The sequence below is a fragment of the Lacerta agilis genome, chromosome 8 (assembly GCF_009819535.1).
Source record: "Lacerta agilis isolate rLacAgi1 chromosome 8, rLacAgi1.pri, whole genome shotgun sequence".
Taxonomy (NCBI): Eukaryota; Metazoa; Chordata; class Lepidosauria; order Squamata; family Lacertidae; genus Lacerta; species Lacerta agilis.
The window spans coordinates 50070968-50093245 of record NC_046319.1 but is presented as its reverse complement, the minus strand read 5'-3'; the positions used below and the strand labels follow the sequence as shown (position 1 = coordinate 50093245).

The window sequence follows — 22278 nt, the reverse complement described above, 5'->3', positions numbered from 1 at the left end:
GTCTTGGATCATGTGCATGCTCCATTTCTTTGTGTCAGTCCATCTCTAAAGGTGAGGGGGGATGGCACTGGAGAAGATGGCTGGGGGAAGTATGCTGCAGAGGTCAAGTCCTGGAGACCTCCTTGGTGATAAAACAGCAAACTACATCGAGAAGGGATGGAGTAACTGGGCATGTTCAGACAAGAGAAATAATATTAAAGTTGGATGTATGTTGACAGTTTGCAAATAATAGGTGAAAAGGGGAAAAGGTCAACTACAGTGGATAAGGCAAGAAAATCAGTGGAAGGAGGTTATATTTAAATGAAATGTCACTTAGAGCTTCCTGCTTTTAGGAGTGGTTCAGCCCTGGAATAAACTGAGAGGTTTTCAGTATGGTTGGACAAATATTTACGAGGGATGCTTTTAAGTAGAGGATGTTTTGCCTCGGAGCATGGGATCAACTAAACGTCCTGTTGAATGCCTTCCAGTTCTATCAACCAGGTGTTTATTCTGTTGTTTGGTGGAAATGAATTAAGAGGCACTCATTTTTTGGTGGAACCTCAGGCCATATATTAATGGAGGAGTAACTAGCGCCCAGGGCCAAATCCAGCCCCTACTTGCCATTCCAGAGATATATGGAGAGGGGCCTGCCTATGGCCATGGCTAGCAGACTTGTTTAGAGAGTGATGTGGGTTTCTAGGCTGCCAGCCATCACTGCCTCCTCAAACATTTTCCTACAGTAAAGCTGACCAGGACAATACTTGATGAATAGTTTGTTATTCATACCCCCAGGGACACAAGTGTGGGTCAGCAGTTTCATCTAGCAACAAATAACTTTAAACCACTTCTCTGGAAAAAAAAGGACTTTAGCTGGCCAGGATAGCAGAACAATGGGACACTTCCTGCCCTGATGGCTGGAAAAGATTATTTGTGACATTTACTTTTAACAGACCAGCTGGCTTGTGCAGTAGCATTGTCAAACAGCATTGTTCAGTGATAGCATGTTAGGCGTCCATTCATGAGATTGAGAACTCCCAAACTGAGAGCTGCAAGAAAGAAATTAAACCCAAAGCATCCACCCCCAGAGGAAGCTGTCTGCTGCATCCCTGCGTGATTATGCTGCTCTGGGCTTGCACCTATCTGCTGGTGGTAGGTGATTCTGCCACAACTCCATAATGGATCCTGCTCTTAGCTACTAGAAGTTTGGGAAAGACTGTGTTGGAAGGATGAGTCCTCAAAAGTATAATATGTCCAACTGCTTCACACCCCTTTGTAAGTATTATCTCAACATTGCAGTGTGATGTAGTGGTTAAGAGCGGTAGACTCATAATCTGGGAAACCGGGTTCGTGTCTCCACTCCTCCACATGCAGCTGCTGGGTGACCTTGGGCCAGTCACACTTCTTTGAAGTCTCTCAGCCCCACTCACCTCATAGAGTGTTTGTTGTGGGGGAGGAAGGGAAAGCAGAATGTTCGCCGCTTTGAGACTCCTTCGGGTAGTGATAAAGCAGGATATCAAATCCAAACTCCTCCTCCTCTTCTTCTTCTTCTTATTCTTCTTCTTCTAGTTACTAACATATGACTGTTTTTCCTTTTTCAATATAATGTAACAGAATCTAAAAGTACATTTTTGGCACGGTCTATTGGGAACATCTTGTCCCAATAGGAACATCAAAAGCACGTCAAGTGCAAGTAGATAAATAGGTACTGCTCTGGCGGGAAGGTAAACGGCGTTTCCGTGCGCTGCTCTGGTTCACCAGAAGCGGCTTAGTCATGCTGGCCACATGACCCGGAAGCTGACTGTGGACAAACGCCGCGACCTATAGAGCGAGATGAGCACCCCAACCCCAGAGTCGTCCACGACTGGACCTAATGGTCTGGGGTACCTTTACCTTTATTGGGAACATCTTAGGTGCAGGACCGGTGCCAGTTTAAAAGTTTGAGGGGAGGGGTGGACAAAAGTAATGGAGCTGATTAAGGGGACAGTTAATCTGGCAGGTCCTTTTAAAGACAAAACTCTGAAATGTTTTTAATTAACCCTTATTTTTGGAGCTGTCCTGCAACTTATGCACATTCAAACATTTTCACTAAGCAACTTCAACAATTCTAATTGTGCCATCAATTAACACAAAAAGGTTGTTAAAAAATCAGAAATAACCCTATATCTTCAATGTCTTGTTTGTCCCTAGTCTCATCAACCAACAACACAACACAACACAAGTACTTTAAACCATTTGCTCCAGAAAAATATCTACAACTGCTGTGAATTTCATTTTGGATTTCAGGGCTAGTATATTTAGCACTTGCAGGAATTGTTTTCACAATTTGTTGCAATTAAAAAAAAAAATCTCATAGAAAATGCAGCTAATTATAAAAAGAAACCACCTGCATCTACTCCTGATTGTTTACACCCTGAATCGCCTCTGAAAGACAACTGATTGACCACTAAAAACTGAGTTACTTCAGCAATACATTTCACATAGTATCTGTTATTTCCCACCACTTGGCTACGCATTTTTTCCTCTGAATAGCTTCTCCTGTTGATCCTCGCTTTGGTTGCTCCTGAAACTATCCATTGCACTTTTATGGGCAATTTACTTTGTGTGCCTGGAAAACATTTGCCTGCTTCCCTTCAGAGTCTCCTGCATTTACAAATGCTGAGTCAGAGTTTGCAACAGGATTTTTTTCTATAATGAAGAAGTAACGTCTCTACTAACTGAGTACTCCAGCCACTCCTAAGATTTAAGACAGTGTTGTAAGAATATTAAGGTCTTTTATATATAATAATTGTTAAGAAGTGTACCAAGCAAACATGTACATGAATGTATGGGCTACATGTCTGAAGCAGCACCATTTTGACTCCCAGCTAACCAAGTATTTCTCTGCAAGGAGAGAAGACAATAGGAAAAGCTTCCCAATTCTCTTTGGGACTTACACCTCCCTGTAAATACAGTCTGGCAAGTATATGTTAAGATGAGCGCACTATCAATATGCGTAAGAGATTCAGGAACTAAGTATTTACCATCTCCAAGGAATGGGGCTACCCAGGAAAGGCAATCAGATAAGGCATTATCATATACAGTGGTACCTCTCAAGACGAATGCCTCGCTAGATGAAAAACTCGCTAGACGAAAGGCATTCGCTAACGAAACGGTGACTTGCAAGACGAATTTCCCTATGGCCACAACTCGCAAAACGAAAACGTTTTGCGACTTTTTTTGTCAAACCGCGCTTCCTCCAACCATGCTTCGCAAGACGAAATTTCCACTGTACGACAGCACTTGCGGAACGAATTCATTTCGTCTTGCGAGGCACCACTGTACAGTAAACTGGCAGGCAGGAGAAAAACAACCTGTTGGAGATTGCCTTTTTCTGTGATGTAGGTATGATGTATTTGGGGTGGTGGTCTTGGGTTACACCCCTTCTGTAACGTTTGTATCATGTTTCTGGGGGTGGTCTTGCGTGGGCAATCTCAAATTTCTATATAAGGGGAGGCACTCCTTTGTTCTAGGTCTTTCCCCTACTCTCCTGTGTGTAGGGCAAACACCCTGTTGCAACAGCAAGCTTGCTTTGCTTCTCAATCTTCTCTGGTTGGCCTCTGTTATATTCTCCTACCGATGGAGGACTCTACAAGGGCTCTTCTATACCCCATAAGGGAAAAGGGGCCAGATTTTGATTACATCAACTGGAACAGTGGAACTTCCATGTATGGCCAAACATTGTAGACCCCCTGGGTATGAAGAAATTTGAGGCTGTGCAGGTTTAGAGTTACCTAAATCTGTTGGTGCAAGTCAGTTGAATTTCTTGCTGACTTCTCCTTCCAAAACAGCAGTCTACTGATAGTAGACAAAGGGTTAGATCCAATGTTCTCTTCATCAGGGAAGGACGGTGCCACCACCTTGCTTTGCACAGAATAGCTGCTGTTCTGGATTTACTTCCAGAAAACAAACTTATGATGAATGTTTGCTTTGAAGTTACAATGGTAATAATGGTGGTGATGAATTGGGGACCTGCATTTCCTCCAGCCAGGGGAAAATATAGCTTCATATCTTTTGCACCCCCACCTGACAAGACCTAAAAAATACACCCCCATGGCCAATAGTTCCTCAGCCCAGCAAGCAGAAACTCCCAGAATCCCACCTCCTTGATGAATAATAGCTCTTGAATGGATATCATAGTCATATACAGTAGCAGGTGTTTGTTTGCCATCTCATTTGTCAGGCAGGGAAAGTCTGCCTACCTTCTGAGTCCTTCAACAGTGAATTTAGATACTTAAAAACAAATTGACCAGACTTGTCAAAATTCCTTCCATTTTAAGCTCTGCCTCCTGGCCCTTCTCATGTGATGTTTTCATATTAGGCAGATTCCATTGCCAACCCACCCCAAAATATTAGCATTTGTGCCCTTGAGAACTAAAACAAAGGATTTCCTGTTTGTTTTTAATTTTTCTGCAACAAATTTAATTATTTGTTTGAAAAAAGGAGGGGGCAAGAACATTCAGGGGGGTCACCCCCCTGCCCCCAGCTACAGGCCTATGCAGTACCCAATGAGTATTTTGCTGGGCTCATCACAAATTCACAACCTGGGCCTCACCCCATTCCACACAAACACATGTTAAGAAATGAAGGAATGTGTATCGTTTTATTTCTGAAATGGCATGGCCAGTCCTCTGTCCAACTTTAAAGGCCAAACAGAGCACTTCTAGTGCTCAATTGATTTCAATATGAGAAAGAATAGCCCCAAGCTTAGGCATGTTTACTTGAGCTTAACGATGCTCATCCCAGGTAAGTGTGCAGAGAAGATGGGAGTCAGAAACATACGTAAGTCTTTAATTGAAACCTGTGTGCTTTCTGATCCTATGCAGAGTTATGTGTGTGCCACGGGGGTGAGGTGGGAGATGACTTTTGTTATATAGATGGGATCCAGCTTCTGCAGGTTAGGTGGGTTAAACACTAAGACTTGCTAGGCAATTTGGCTTCTCTTGACTAGGGCAGCATCTAAATTTATACCTCATCTCTGCCAATATAACGACTACCACATACAGTACTGTATCTCCTTAGTTCTGCTCTCTGCTGCATAGGGGACTTGCTTTCCCAAACAACTCTGGCTTTTATTTTTAAATGGGGGAACAGACACAATTTGCTTTTTGTCCCAACAGCCCTGGGTGCAATCTGCAATCTGTTTTGCACCTATTATGGTTTAACTAATATATGGAACCAGGGGTGCCAAGTTGGATAAAACATGGGGGTGGGGACAGGTAAGCCCTGCATAATCGATCACATGATGCAACACACATATACCATTTGAATGACAATGCCCATTAACTTGGGGGGGGGGCTCAAATATTTTATGGGGGGAAGGGACCTTGGCCCCTAGGAGTTGGCTCCTATGTATGGGGCAATTCTATCCCCAAGTTATACTGGCAGGATAGGATTGCTGCTGAGCCCCGTATGTCAGAATAACTCCAAGTTATGACAATGTAAGGAAGCTATGTTGATGTTACAGTGCCTAGCTTTACACTTCTCAAAAAACTGTACTCTAAATTTATTACTCCAACACATACTAATATGACATCTGTAAAAGAAACAAAGCAGCCCCACTTCTAAGAAGTGTTAAGCCAACACACAGTTATATTTTACTCAACATTTTGTTGATAGGGATATTTTGATGGAGTATAAAAGGCTCCATCTCAAAACAAAGACCAACAGGCATTTTTCATTCATTGTTATAGTACTAAAGGTTGGCTTCCTCTCTCTAAATACTATTGTTGGATTTTTATGTGGGCAGTCCACATATTTCCTTTCCTTCCTATTCAGCGGAATGTTTTGAAAAGGACAAATTTGCAGTAATGTAAATGCTAATCTTAATGTTCTGTTGAATTCAAATTTGATTTTTTAAAAATAATCTATATTTCTCCCTTTCTGCAAAAGACATAGAAAAAAAACACATGCTGCACATAAGGGAAAAAAGCATAATAAAATGTACATGCATTCAGCTGCACACAGCTGTTACTAGTCCAAGATAAGTGATTGCTTTGGCCAAAGGCTGTAAGGTACAAAATGAACCTGGAATATAAAGGTGGCATATAAATGTAATAAACATAAATAAATCTGTGGCATCAAAGACAATGTCCTCAGAGAGCAGCAGTTGCATGAGAGGGATCTGCCCCTGGACGAAACTATTCAGATTTGCAGGTGCTCAGGAACTGTAAAAGCACAGGCCAGAAATATTGTCCATACTCTGCATATTATGGAGCAGAGTATAAGGAAGCTAGTTTCAAAAGTGGAAATAGCTTCTCTCACTGTGAGAAGAGGAATATCTTTGAGCCACCTAAAGTTCCGTCAGGGAAAAAGGCATGGTATAAATAATAATAATAATAATAATAATAATAATAATACAAAAGAAAGAAGCATGCAAAAAATGTGGAATGCAGCATGGTACTGAACCGTAGAACATTGGGGGGGGGGGAGCTGTTTTAACTGTGGGAATAATTTTGCAATGTGTTACCAAGCCAGAGAGAAAAAGAAATATCAGGTGCACACTGTTGGAAGATATTTCAGATGAGTTGTATGTTGATGTAGCAAAAGCAAGAAAGACTAGTGAAAGCGACTGGACCCTCTCTATGCAGGTGAATGAGATATCTGTCTCATTTAAACTGAACACTGGTGCTCATGTGAATATTTTATCTGAAAAGGATTATCAAGGTCTGTCAAGGCCAAAACTGAAACCAGCAAATATCTGGTTTCTGGTTACTGGTTATTGTGGAAGAAACATTGAGGTGTTCTACCAGAAAGATAGAATATCCAGATCGACTTATAGAGAGATGTGCTAAAATGTAGAGTGCAAAATGTATAGTGTAATTCATTAGCCAAGATCAGTTAAGTTCCATAGTAGATACATCTGTGTCTATGCAGTTCATGCAGCAGAATCAACATATACCGTATGTCTATAGTAATAATCTTATGGGTTTTTTATAATTTCATTTTTTGTTCACATTTTATAACTTATTCAAGGTGTGAGATGTAATGATAGAGCTTGTAATTGACACTCCCCTAATGTTAAAAGCTTGGCAATCTGAGGACTTACTCTGGAGTCACAGGACCACGGGCAGTTCCTTAGGCCTTGAGTTTCAGTTCCAGCAGGGGGTCTTGGAGACTACTCTGAATAAAACTTGTTTTATAAAACTACTCCTAATTCTTTATATCTGTTGTTGACCCAGAAACATTACACATGTGAGGACCCTGAATTAGAAGGGAAAGGGCATATTCAGGAGGGGACGGGAAGGTGGGCTGATTCCAGAAGCCCTGCTACCCAAAGAATCTGTGGGACCAGTTAATTCCCTAGGTCTTGTTTCCCCAGTGCAAAAATATTTCAGCCTCCCAGGATGCTGTGTAAAGCAGGGGTCAGTAACCTTTTTCAACTGTGGGCCGGTCCACAAATTCCTATGCCTCACAGATAACCCAGAGATGCATTTTAAATAAAAGCACACATTCTACTCATGTAAAAACACCAGGCAGGCCCCGCCCCACAAATAACCCAGAGATGCATTTTTAATAAAAGGACACATTCTACTCATGTAAAAACACGCTGATTCCTGGATCGTCCATGGGCCTGATTGAGAAGGCGATTGGGCCGCATCTGGCCCCCGGGCCTTAGATTGCCTACCCCTGGTGTAAAGCAACTGAACTTAAGGCAGAAACTCTTGAACTTCAAAGAGAGACTGCACCTTGAAACTGCTGCAGATTCAGTGCCACCACCTGCGGACTGAATCAACACAATGTTTTGTTTTTTTAATTGTACTAGCTGTTCATTGACACCAATGCTAAAAAGATGTCTGTGTTATCAAGAGGAACTGTCGCTTTGCATGTGTGAATGGCCACTGTCAATAACGTGATTTTCAGCATTTAAAATACTGGTACTTCCGTCCTTCCTGTTAACAACACCCACATCATACATATATATGAGGCAGAGCTTATGCCATAATAAATGCAACAGGCATCCTAAACACTTAACTGGGAACAAGTCCCATTGAATGCAATAAGACTAACTTCTGAGTAGGCATGGTTAGGACCACACTTTTTAGTTGCCACAAGACCCGTTTTGGGCTGCAAGCGCTTATCATGGCTACACCTCTGGAAGATGAGTAATGATAATATTAACTGAAGATGTTCTGAGCTCTCAAATGGAAGAATGGGATGCAAGCCGAATCAATAAATCATAATCGTCTGGGTGTGGGAGTTGTCACATTTAATCTGTTTTAATGTTTATATTACATGTTTTTAATGAATAACTACTGTGGAACAGGGTTACTAATGTAAACACAATAAAACAGTGGTTGGCAATAATAATAACCTTATGCCTGAGTAAATGTGTTGTGCAGCCTTATCTGAGAGTAAGCCCTATTAAATGCAATAGGACTTACCCTTCTTAGCAGACATAGTTAGGCCGGCACCTTTAAGGTGTCACACCACTTGTTTTCAGCTGCAAGAATGTAACGCGGCCACGCCTCTGGAAGGTAATAACAACAATATTCTTATGCCTGAATAAATGTGTTAGGCATCCTAACCTATTAACTCAGGAGTAAGCCCTGCTGAAATGCAGTAAGACTTACACCTGAGTAGGTATGCTTAAAGGTAGAGGTACCTCTGACTGTTAGGTCCAGTCAGGACTCTGGGGCTGTGGCGCTCATCTCGCTTTATTGGCCGAGGGAGCCGGCGTACAGCTTCCGGGTCATGTGGCCAGCATGACTAAGCTGCTTCTGGCGCACCAGAGCAGTGCACAGAAACGCCGATTACCTTCCTGCCGGAGTGGTACCTATTTATCTACTTGCACTTTGCCGTGCTTTAATTCGAACTGCTATGCTTAGGACCGCGCTTTTAACTTGACACAAAACTCGCTGTTCTTTGCCGCAAGAGATAAGCACGGCCCCACCTCCGGAAGATAAATACCTAATTAAAATAAAAAAAAATACTTGTTACTAATGAATAATGCAGCACTAATACTACTAATAAATAAGACTACGTACTAGGACTAATAAATAATGCAGCGCTGCTCGGCCCCTCCCCCCGCATTCCTGCTCTCGGCCCCGCCCCGAGCCTGTCATTCCCCGCCCAAGCCCCTCCCCCTCGGCGCCCGGCTGAGGAGTCGCCGCCGCCACCGCCGCTCCTGCTGTTGGCGTTTCCGGACTGCCGCCGCCTCCAACCGCCTGCTGCCGCCACCGCCGTCGACGACGCTCCCCGAGCGAAGCGTAGCCCGGCCTGGGCGGGGGAAGGGGCTGCTGCTCGCGGCTGGCTCTCGTCGCTCGGCCTGGGGAGGCTTGTCAGCCGCGGCGGGCAGGTGAGCGGACCGAGCGGGGAGCCTCCGCCTTCCTCCTCCGGGCCTGGAGCTGCCTCACGGAGGGCGGGCAGGCGGGCGGACGAGAGGGCGCCGTCGTAGTGAGGGAATGAGGGGAGGCCGGGGTGCGGTGGTGGTGGTGGGGGGGTTGAGGCGCACGAACCACGCTGCCCCACTGTGGGGGGGGGGGGGAGGGGAGACGCTCGGCAAAAGGCCCTGTGTTTGTCGGGGGGCAGCGGCTGAGGAGAGGGGGCTGCAGCAGCAGGAGGAGAAAGCGAATGGGGAGGTGGGGGAAACCTTTAGGCAGTCCCTGGGAGGGGTCGCTGTGGGAGCCTAGACCCCCACACCTATCTTCCCCCCTCGCTTTGGGGGGTTTCAGAGAGAGGGGAAAGCTCTGCAATCCGTTTGGGGGGGGGCAAGGGGTTTCTAGAGGGACCCTCCCACCCCCGCGGTCTTCCGTCCCTTTTTTATCTTATTTATTTATTTTAAGGTGGGCTAATTCCGAGCGGGACTGCGCCTGCGCGAATTCCAATGCATCTTCCTGTGCAGAATAAGTGACCCAGCCCTGCGAAGAAGGCTCCTCTCCGGGCAGCAGCTCTCTCTAGGAGGGAGAAAAGCCAGTGCGTGTGAGGGCAGGCCGGGAGGCTGGCTACTAGTGTGCCAGGCCCTCGGAGGCAGGGAGGGGGGGGGAGGCCTGCTCTAATCTCTCTCTCGCTCCCTGGAGCCAGCCTCCCAGAGCAAAACATGACACCGTCACACAGGCCAAGAAAAGGGCCCCGGGATTCCTGGCTTGGGTGAGGACACCCTCTTCTCTGCCTTACAAGCGCTCTCCCTCTATTTCTCCCTGGCGCTTGTGATCATTTTCGGAAAGCTAGGAACTGGAAATGTTAGCCTGTGAACCCCTTTTTGTCCAACGCTGGCAGGAGCCTCCTCACCCCCCCTCTTGCGCTTTTAAAGTTGACATGCATTGCTAGGTGTTGTCTAATCCCTTGGTCTTCAGCTGGTTGGCTTGGTTGCAGCCTGACCCTTGCGGCATTGCCACATTACAAATGGTAAAATAAACTCCTCAATGCATGTTTAGCCTAAAGGAGGGTTTGGGGTCTCAAAAGGTTGGGAAGACTGAACCTATGTTGGTAGTTTTGGAACTCCTTCTGAATCTGTGGGTTTTAGCAATTCTAGGGTGATCTTATTTAGGTGTGATGTAGGGATATCCCTTTAATTGGCTGATGTGGGGGATGATGCTGATTGTAATACTGCTGGGAGGTTTTGGCTTATTCTAAAGCTGGGGACATCTCTGAAGGTTTTGTTTGTTGAAGCATCTTATCAGTGCCTGGTAAACTGTCTTCAGCTGTGATTTCCTCACTCTAACACAATACCCTTGGTGAATGATTTGTTGTTTGGGGTACAAGGGTGCAGTATATGTTTTGTTAGAATGGTAAAAGATTATTTTACCTAATCACAAAAATATGGACCAATAAAGCTGCTCTTTAGAGAGAGAATCATATTGGTAACAGCTTTTTAGAATGCGGTTGAATTTTCATTAATTTCCTTCAAATATACCAATAAGCGATATGTAGTTCAGACTACTTTTAGCAAAATCTGTGTTCTTTAACATTAAGAAGCCCCTTAACATAGTAATTCTTGGCATTAAACTGGAAGGCTATCACTGTAGAGTTCTGAATGGTATACTCCATAGTTGTAAAATATATCATCTCACTTTGTTTTTTATTGAATAAAAGTACTGAAATGCACATGACATCAGATTCTACAGCTTGCAAACCTAACATATTACTGAGTACTCCCCCTCCCTCACTTGTGAGGGGCTTTAATTTCTTTCTTGGTGTTAATGCATTTTAAATTTTAAAAATTGTCTATAATACTGTTGCGGAAAAGATTTTCCGTTACAATACAAAATTCTATAGACAAAACAAAATCGAAAATTCTTTCTAGTAGCACCTTAGAGACCAACTGAGTTTGTTCCTGGTATGAGCTTTCGTTTTACCCACCTGTAACTAAAATTCTATAGAGTCATGGTTGCGAATTTGCTTCCCCATATCATTTTTGTAGTGCTTCTAGTCATTGGTTTCTGATAACAAACTAAGTATTCTGCTTTTCCAGATGGATAGTCTCCACACTGTATCTTACAGTAATCAAAGTGTTATGCAAATGAATAATTCTTATTTAAAGAAGTGTGGAAACAGATTGTAAATATATACTTGTTTGGCAGATAAGGTATGCTCTTGGAACAGTTTTAAGAAATGAATGGTTGCAGTTCAACAGATTATAATGGCAGTAGAGGAAGTGGCTGTTGAGTTTAGCTCTAAGGAATTATGTATTTTTGTCTATAATGGGATCTGGTTCTTACATTAGCTTCTAAATGAGGCATTGTATGTTTATAGTTGCAGACGAGGCCCTTGGAAGCAAGTCTCATAAGTCTTGAGGCGTACTCTTGAGTAAATGAGCATAGGGATAGGTTTCACAAGGGTCTATTTTTCCTTGCTCTTCCCCTTCACAACTGAGAGGGGAAAGGGAAGCAAAAAAGACCAGTGGCATTGCTTTGCTTTTTTTCTTTAAGACCCCCCCATGCAGTTCTTTGAAGGCAATGAGCATTGAACATTGGAGTAAGTTTCTGTACTGAAGGATCTCAAGTACTTTTATAATTGGTAATAATTGGGCATCTAGTCCAAGAAAATCTTTGTACAGGTGGTAAAAAATTAAAGTTGTATCATGCTTGTAATGAGAGAAACCCCTATCTTCTGTAATGGGGTAATTTTATGATAGTTGGATCTTGATTCTAAATTCTAATTGCAAAAGCTGCCACAAAGTTTACCATAAGCCTTTATTGCATGTTGCATGACATTGTGGTTCACTTCTAAAAGTACGCTTAATGCAGTTGATCTAGTTGGGCAAACTCGCTGCTAGAAAATGGCAAGAGTGAGGCCAAAGGAAGTAATCCCAACGTGATATAAAAGATAGATTAGCATTCAAGATAAGTCATACCTTGGGTTGCGTTCGCTGCAGGTTGCGTTTGCTACGGGTTACAAACTCGCCGAACCTGGAAGTACCGGAACGGGTTACTTCCGGGTTTCGGCCCGCATGTGCAGGAGCGCTAAATGGCGCTTTGTGCATGTGCCAAATTGCGCAGTGCACATGCGCAGATACGGCACCTCAGGTTGTGCTCTTTTCATGTTGTGAACGGGGCTCCAGAATGGATCCCGTTCGCAACCAGAGGTACCACTGTAGTTGTATCAAGGACATCATAGTTCAAATTCTAGTAGATTTAGGAGACAGCACTAGGTACAGGTGAGTTCACCCTATGACTGCTGTGCCCTCTCTGTTCCTCCTCCTTGGGGAGGGTGTTCAGTTAGGGGATTTGTTAGGTGTGTGCCTCCCCCCAGTGCGGTGTGCATCCCATCAAAAGTGTGTGCTGTAGCTTACAGAGAGGAGTATATATGTGATGGATGTTTCTGGGTTCACAGCTATAGACAGTGATCTTAATTAAGGTTTTCATTAATCCCACACACAGGTATACTAGGAAACAATTCATGGGTCTTTGTTGCCTCTGGCATGATTTCAGATTGAAACTTTTCCTCTTTAGAGATTGTTACAAGAATCAATTTCAGCCTGCTGAGTGAGAATGCATCATCCGGGCAAAATGGTTGGCTGTTGTGATTGAGAGCTGTGTTTGACACGTGTGACTCTGTGTGTGTAGTGAAACCAGGTACCATGTCTTCATAAGATTGCACCCCTTCACTTCCTTTTGCATCTGTGTGCTCAGAGTTCGTTTGGGAGGAATTGTACATGGACTTAATATAGAGCTGATACCTGGACACTGTACTGACAGTTTCTCTGAGCTCCAAATGTTAAATGTCAGAAATTGTCCAGATGACATAATTCTCCCCCTGCCGTCATAGTGTGAATACAGATGCATATAGTAGGAACCATTGTGACCTTTTCTTTCCATTGTATACCTCATTAGCATGATTCATACTTTCATCTCCTTCAGTGTACATACAGCTGCAACATGAATCAGTTATTCCTCTATTAACTGCATATAAAAATCTCTGTGGGAGCTGTTCATATAGTCAGTCCCCTAAGCATTTTACTTCATTAATTCCAATGGATGGGTGGGCTACAAGTGGTAGCCAATAGTTTATTCCTAGCTTACCACGTATGATAAACAACTCCTGATTTGTTTATCCCTGTCCTGAAAAAGAAACTGCTTTGACATGCTCAATATTTGCACCTGCATTTTGTCTTTATGTGACTGGCTGAGTATATGTGGTTTACATATTGTGTAATACCAACATATTCTAGTTCTTAGAGATGCAGGATTTTTCTTTCATTGGCTCTCAATTCTGCCTGCCTGTTTTGTTCATATGAGGAATGGTACCTAGGCAAGTCTAGTTTAAAGTAAGTGCAGATGCCCCAGAACTGCTGTTATATCTGATGCAGCTTAGGTAGGAAATGTTTCCCAGTGGTTTGCAATCCCCTTATAAAATAACTGTATTTCAGGGGCTTTCAGCTCAGCACTTGTGGGTACCATAGTGCTAAGAAGGCTGCCCTTGCAGTCCACGGGGCAATCTGAAGCTTTAATCCAGACAGTCACTGAGCTGTTGCCGCCCACCAACCACATGGAGCTGACAGTGGATGCTTCCTTACATGGAAGGCCTATTTTAAAAAAATCTGGTGGGGGAATTGGAGTGAGTGACCTTGCCTGCCAGCCACATGGTGGTGGGCACTTCTTTTGTTCCGTACAGAGGCAAAAAAAACCCTAACTAAACAAAAATTGTGGCGGGGGGGGGGAAGGAGGGTACCTCAGGAATAGTCCTGTTCACTCAAGTTAGTGTGCTGTTGCTGGCCAGCCTCAATTCACTGGTGGCTGGCACTTCCTTTCCCCGTTGGAGGGACTTCTTTAAAACAAATGCCAGGTGGGAGAAGGACCACATTTCTTCAATTTGCTTGAAGTTGTTTCAACCATTTTGAGCACAGCCCCGTCTTCGAGTGCAGCGAGCGGGGGGAAGTAGCGCAGCCCCGCCAACGGCCTCCCCCCCCGCCCCCACGGGTGGCCGGGTGCTTGCGCCGCCAGCGCTCTCCCCCAGATGCCCCGGATGCATGGGGGTGCCGGAAGGATCGAGCCCACCGGCATACCGGCCACCCCCCTCCCCAACCCACCCCAAGGGCGGGCTGTCGGCCGGGCGCTCGCGCGCCGGCGCCGCTGCCGCCACTGCCGATCCCCGGTGGGCTGCGAGCCGGCCGCCCTCGCCTCCCGTCCCGGGAGCACTGGAAGGGCACGGAGAGCCCCGCGCCGCTCCAGTGCCACGCCCCTCACCCCTGCTCGCCCACCCCCCCTCCCGAGGGGCGGCAAGCGCGAGAGGTAGGCAGCGGAGAGGCAGTACGCCGGGGCGCCGGAGGGATCACTGCGCCACGGCGGCCGATCTCCTTAAGACGGCCCTGTATACTTTTTCTGGTACTGGGGAATGCTGCTTATTCTTGTTAGACAACAAATTTCTGATGTGATGGTCAAATTGGTTTGATATGCAGTATCAAACTGTGATGCTTCATCTTTAAATCAGGATTGAGAAGGTGGGAAATTTAAAGATGGTTCATTAACCTTTCTGGGCTTCTTAAAAACAGTAACTTCGATTAAATGTACAGACATTCTCAAGGAGCTACACCTCGCAAGTCTAGTTGTAATTGAATTTTGTTTGCTTCCAAGACACAGATGGAGACAGACAATTATTTTAAGATTTAAAAGAGAAATTTAGATTCCATGGCATGTTGTACACTCTCTTGTCTCACTGTAACTGTCAAACAGGATTTGCAAGTTTTTGAAATGGTAAAGAAGTCTAAAAACCTGAAAAGTGATGCGTGCACATACCACAAGTAGTGATCATTCTTCCAGTCTGACTTCAACTTTGCTTTATTTATTTTTTCCAGCAGCTCAAGTTTAAAAATGCTTTCTTCAAGTTTGATACACTACTAAGAATGTTATTTAAACAAGTTTTGTTAGAAAGATTGTATACTATAACCGAAAATAGCCTAATATTCCAGGCGGTACAGATTTTACCTTGGTTGCATTTATTGCTTACTCCAATATATACAATCAGTACTAATGAAAATGTTTTATCCTGAATTAGTGGCCAGTCCCATCTGTAGGGTATCAGGTTACTGCAGCAAAACTATGACTTCTCATCCAACCCAGTCTCTTTTGTGCCTTTATGGAAGCAGTTGTTTTTATATTCAACTAAGTTTTTCTCATAATAGATCCATTGAAATTGATGTATTTGAGTTAGTAATGTCCATTAATTTCACTGAGTAGATCTAATATTGAATTCAACCCAGAAGGTCATAGAATCACAGGTGTCAGAGAGGGGATATACAGAAACCACTTCTGCCAGGGGGATGCAAACTCACTGCCTCTGCTGACTGACTTGTGCTGCAAGCTATGATTATTGGGTGTTAGACAGTTTCTTGCATGGAGTAGCTCTGCAAGTATGTGGACAATCACAGTATTCCAGGTTTGCTTGCACCACAGGTGTGTATAAAGGCATTATGTTTTTGGCAGTTTTATTTTTTATGCGTTTTGTAGTAATCTAGAATTCGCCTTTTTCACAGTTTCTGCATACTGGTTTGACATTTACATTGAGTTATCTACCGTGACCAAAAATCTCTTTCCCTATCAATCACTCATACCCCATCTATGTATAGGAAAAGCTAAGGTTGTTATCTTAAATGTACATCACTTTACACTTGCTTACATTGAACCTCATATGCCATTTGTTGCCCATGCCCAGTTTTGGGAGATGCTCTTGGAGTTCTTTGCAACCTGTTATACTTTATACTACCCTGAATAATTTTGTATCTGTAAATTTAGCTATATCACTGCCACTCCTAGACCATTTACAACCTAGTTATAAATCACTAGTTCTAGGGTAGGTCCTTGGGAAAGCTCCATTTACACCACTTCATTGTGAGAACTTTGTGTTTGTTTATTTATTTCTATGCTTTGCTTCTTGTTCTTTAACCAGGTACCAATCCATACCCATAACTTGTAAATTTAATCAGGAGGCTTTCATGATGGATTTTCTTAAAAGTTTTTTGGAAGTCCAAGTATACAGTGTCTGTTGGATCACCCCAATCTGTGTGCTTTTGTAGAACTCTATACAGGGTTAGTGAGACAGAATTTACCTCTGCTGAACCTATGTTAATCCTTCACATTACTGGTATTTTGTATGCTTGATAATATATTTTGTAATGCTGTCCACCAATTTCCCCAGAACTAAGTTTAAATTAACTGGCCTGTCACGTTCTGGAACATCGCCCCCTCCCCCCCAATCATTTTTTTAAAATGGTTTTACATTACAGTACCTGTAATGTAAAGTACAGTACCCAGGTGGCACTGTGGGTTAAACCACAGAGTCTAGGGCTTGCTGATCAGAAGGTCGGCGGTTCGAATCCCTGCCACAGGGTGAGCTCCCGTAGCTCGGTCCCAGCTCCTGCCCACCTAGCAGTTCAAAAGCACGTCAAAGTGCAAGTAGATAAATAGGGACCGCTCCAGCGGGAAGGTAAACGGCGTTTCCGTGCACTGCTCCGGTTTGCCAGAAGTGGCTTTGTCATGCTGGCCACATGACCCGGAAGCTGTGTGCGGACAAACGCTGGCTCCCTCGGCCTATAGAGCGAGATGAGCGCCGCAACCCCAGAGTCGGACATGACTGGACCTGATGGTAAGGGGTCCCTTTACCTTTACCTTTACCTGTTTCTAGCCTCCTGGTACATATGCTGGTTGTAGCAAAAAGTTAAGTTTTGCTTTTCATTTTGTTTTGTTTTTAGAAGACTAGTAATTTCTTATTTAAGTTTATTAAAAACAATTGAGTGGATACAATACAATGCAGACCTGGTAATTTATTAACTTGTAATTTGTAAATAAGAAAGGAAGGTCATTCTTGCAGCTTGATACCCAAGTTCAGGCCTTCCCAGTCGTTCAGGCATCTTTCCTGTCCCTAACTAGAATGGAAACATCAGGATAAGAAAATAAAACTTCAGTTTCTCTCTTACATAGTAAACCTGAGTCAAACTGCACTGTTAGGTATGGTGATAAGGCAAACATGATGAGTCACAAATCCTTATCTGTGTGGGAAGGTAACATACTTGACCTCTGCTGTTTTGAAATAAAAGCGGTGCTTGGTTTTGTGGTTTTAAAAACATTTTGATCTGCTAAGTGAAACACTGTGATTTGCAGATGTTTGTGTATATGAAATCTAGTCTAGCCACTAATTATTAATGTTTTTTGCTGTTAAAAGAATGTTGCATTCTTGTGGTGAAGGATTGGTATGATGGAGTAAATCTGTAGTCAACACATTGGCAGTTTGAGAGGGATGCACAGTGTTTCTTCTTTGAAGACTGAGCAAAGAAAAATGCTTTCCAATTTAGTTCTGGAAATGATGTGCCTTTTGCTTGAAAATACAATGCTAGTCCAGATTTTATGGGCTGCTTGGTCTCTCCTCTCTTTGGTTGTTTCGCTTCAAGGGGAGTCATGACTGAGGTTTATAAAGTTATGCCATCGTTTTTGTCTAGTTTCACTGTTCATATTGTTTGTGGCTGTACAGTGGTACCTCTGGTTATGAACGGGATCCGTTCCGGAGCCCCGTTTGTAACCTGCAACATCTGTATCATGAAGTGCCGTGTCTGCGCATGTGCACGACGCGATCCAGTGCTTCTGCACATGCGCGTGACGTCACCGCATGCTTCTGCGCATGCGTGACATGGCAAACCCGGAAGTAACCTGTTCCGTTACTTCCGGGTCGTCGTGGTGCGTATCCTGAACGTATGCATCCCGCAGCGTATGTAACACAAGGTATGACTGTATTCTTGTACACCCTTACCTGAAAGTAAGTCCCTTGGAACTCAATGGTGCTTGCTTTTCGATATACATGCACAGAGTTGCACTATTAGCATTGCCTAGGAAGGATGCAGCAGTCTTGTTTTAGATTTTTGACACTATTCGGTGATTTCACATTACATATTTTTGAAAAGTTTTTGTCTTTTTGCTGTGCATTTGGACACTGCTTGAGATCTTGTAACCACAAACAAGAACTAAAAAATCTATATAAAATCCTTCAAGCTGCATGTTTGTTTGTTTTCGCCTTTCTCCGTAACCGCTTAGCCAATTCTGTTCAAATTTGGACACAACATTCCATGGCCATATGGGAGGGATCATATGTACTTACATTGTACAAATACCACACCTTTCCCAGGTAAAAATGTGATTTTGTGCAAACAAATCTAGCACATTCCAGTGGACGTCAAAGACCACAGCAGTCATCTCATTTCACCGCCACACCCCACCGGCCTCTGGCCCCTTCTGCTGCTCCTTCTATGTCACCACCACCCTCCCCCTACACCCCCTCCTACAAACCACCGTAGTCGACGGTTGCCGATCTGCAGACATCGGTGAGCGGATGGAGAAGTGGGGGGAGGGGTATATGGCAACCATAGTGGGGTCCGGGGGGTTGCTGGGGGGAGGGGAGGAAAACGCATCCCCCCCCAGACACGGGGGGTGGTTGGGAGGTTCCCAGACTCACCAAGACGCATACGGAGCCCTGCAGACGATTCCCCAGCCAAATAGAGCACGTGGGAGGCAGAAGGCCAGGCGTGGTGGTGCTAGGATTCAGGAGGGTCACGAGACTAAAGCCGGGCATGGAGACAACTGGGGTGTGGGGGGATTGCTGCGGGGAGGGGAGCGAAACGCCTCCCCCCGGTCCGTAACACAGGGGGTGGTGGTGGTTGGGAGGGTCCCTAGCCTCACCAAGATGCATATGGAGCCCTGGAGGGAAGGAGGATTCCCCAGCCAAAGAGCACGTGTGACACAGAAGGTCAGCAACTTGGAAACATAACATTTCACATTCTTTTGGCTCAACTCAAATCTGTAGAGCTCACAGGGTAGCTGCAGGAGCTTGTCCTTCACAGTTACTTTGAACAGAGGAGGCTGTGGGGTTGAGTGGGTGTTGACCCTGCCAGCAACCCCCCTGTCAATCTAGGCTGGGAGGTGTTTGGTTTAATAAACATTTTTTCAGACTTATCATATCCATACTGATTTGGAAGACAGTCCCACTAAGTTCAGTGAGGCTCATTGCCAAGAAAGGTGTGCACAGGATCATGCTATTAGTCATAGTGCTTTGTTGACGTTTTCCCACTGCCTGTAGAGCAGAAAGACCCCGGCTGGTACTTGAGGATAGGCAACATTGCTGAGAAAGAGGAGGCCTTGTCTGACTGCATTTGTTAGCATATGCACTTAGGAAGCTATCTTATGCCAATCTTAGTAGTGTCTCTACACTGACTGGCAGCGTCTCTCCAGATGGGTCTTTCCAAACCATGCCTGGAAGTGCTGGGGATTAAATTTAGGACCTTCATGCAGACCATGCTCTTGTGCAGTCCCCATGTTACATCTTTAATTTATATATAATACATCATCCTGGAGGTAGAGAGAAGCAACTAAAGTGGACTATAGAAATACTGTTTCAGTGTCGTTCACCAGGTACATCTGGGGAACTTCATCAGGACAACATGGAGTTAAGTGATTCATCTGCTTGATCACAGTGGGAGGTGGCACAATAGGCATGTTTTAATGCTGAAACAAAATAAAATGCATTGTGCTTGGAGCAAAGGTGTGCAGGTCATTTGTATTCTTGCATGCATAGTATATAGTACGAGAATAGTACATGTAGTGTTGCCACCTTTGTTCCCATGCATTTAACATTTGCACACTAGGCAGAAATCTCTGACATTACATCACTGCTGTGGGGAAAGTTCCATCTGATGAATTTCATTTCATATACAACCTTTGCTCTTAAGGAACTTGGGAGTGTCATGCAGTGGTTATTTAATTTTATATCCTCAACATCACTGTGAGGCAGTGTTCAAAACTTCCATTGTTCTAGGCACATTTTGCGACAGGGAATTTCATTAGCGCGAGCAGTTTCTGAGCTCTGGGTGTAGTACTGCGCCTAAGATTTCAGATTAAACCTGCAGAGTGGAGGGAAAGGAGGACCCTTTTCTGCCTCCCCAATTCCAGCTATTCTCTGAAGACTGGAGAAGAGACCCTCTTAAGAATATTAGGGGGGTGGGCAGGGGAAAGACCAGACCATGTGAAAAATGAACATAATATTTTAGCTGCAGTTCATTCATTTTAAGCTTTGAAATGGCAACCCTAATTTGATGTACAGTACCTGATTTGATGTTTGCCCATTTTGAAGATTCTTTCCCATTTTCAGGGTTTGACTGAAATTGCATATTATAAGGCTGTTTTGTTAAGCCTTGGGTGCTTAATGTCAGAGACATTCCCTTTGTTGTTGTTCAGTCGTTCAGTTGTGTCCGACTCTTCGTGACCCCATGGACCAGAGTACGCCAGGCACGCCTATCCTTCACTGCCTCTCGCAGTTTGGCCAAACTCATGTTAGTAGCTTCAAGACATTCCCTTTGGCCTCTGCCAAATGTCAGAGACATTCCCTTTGGCCCCTGCCAAAGCTCCCTGTCCATCTCAGTCTCTCAAAACTGGGGTGGGATCTTAGGGTTTTTTAGTATGTTTCCTGTTTATTGGGAGGTGCTGCCTGCTTTTTTGACAATGTCTTTTTGTTTTGGTAGATGTGTTAAGTATTTTGCATGTTTGCATGTATTCTGATCATACCAGTTTTTCTTCCGTGAGATGGATATTATGTTGTGCCCATATTAGTTCCTTAAAGATAAAGGGACCCCGAAGTCCAGTTGCTAACGACTCTGGGTTGCGGTGCTCATCTCGCTTTACTGGCCAAGGGAGCTGGCGTTTGTTCGCAGACAGTTTTTCCAGGTCATAGGGCCAGCATGACTAAGCCGCTTCTGGCGAAACCAGAGCAGCACATGGAAATGCCATTTACCTTTCTGCCAGAGCGGTACCTATTTATCTACATACTTGCATTTTGATGTGCTTTCAAACTCCTACCGGTAGGTTGGCAGGAGCTGGGACCGAACAACGAGAGCTCACCCCGTCGCGGGGATTCGAGTCGCTGACCTTCTGAATAGCAAGCCCAAGGCTCAGTGGTTTATACCACAGCACCACCCACATCCTTTAGAAATCCTTAGATTTCCGAAAGTGCTATGGGAACCAAAAAGGGCAAGGACCCCTGAGTTAAGCTTAAATTCACCCTATATTCAAACAGTTGTCTGGTAGTCATAGGTGACAAAGAAATGTATGCAGGTGAGTGCATGGAATTCTAAGGTGACAGCCACTGAGGAATGAAATGTTTGTTACAGCAGCCTGCAAAGATAGCAACAGGAGAACAGGCCTTTTCCGTAATGCACCCCCCTAATCTGTGCAATGCTCTCCCCAGGGTGTCAGTGTTCTTTACAAAGATGAATACTTGGGGGAGGGAACTCATGAAGAGCCAGTTATAAGAACCCCAATAAAGGTAATTGATATGTTGGGCAAGTCACTTCATTTTGTTTCATGTTCATTTTTTTTAATGTATACTTATCCAACCATTGCTGTAAGTCATTGTTTCAGTCACTGTATTGCGCCAACATAATAATTGGCAACTACCCAAGCAAACAAACTTAAATTAAAATATTTATATATCCTTTCCATGATACTCAAAGCTGTGTGCATTAAAACAATTTTTTAAAAAAAACCACTTCACAGTAAATGATGCATGATGAATTCCTTGTAAGCAAGATAAGCACTGTAGCAACACTGTTATTAAGGGAAAGTTCACAGCTTTTGTCTGTTTTTGTGACTTGTTTGTAAGGCTAAGTTAAACTGGAAATTGCATTGGAGAAACTACCCAAGCTATCAAAGCCAAGTTACTGAACTGGTGGCTTTGAAATGCATACTTTTAGCAACATGTTATGAAGAGTTTGTAACTATTATTTAGCTGTGAAATTTTTCAGTACAAACAATTCTAGTTTCAAAATAATTTTGTGTGAATGAATAGACC

General features: G+C 44.0%; 1 protein-coding gene across 2 annotated transcripts in view; it reads left to right on the top strand.

Moving 5' to 3' along the window:
* The first annotated feature begins 1065 nt into the window (after positions 1-1065).
* GARRE1 (granule associated Rac and RHOG effector 1) overlaps positions 1066-22278 on the top strand; it is a 61646-nt gene continuing 40433 nt past the window's right edge. The window contains exon 1 of one of the 2 annotated variants that reach the window (XM_033157382.1): positions 1066-1251. The gene's annotated coding sequence lies outside the window, so the exon portion shown is untranslated. Of the gene's footprint in view, positions 1252-9114; positions 9314-22278 lie in introns of those variants that run through there. The other variant, XM_033157381.1, reaches the window with a different exon arrangement.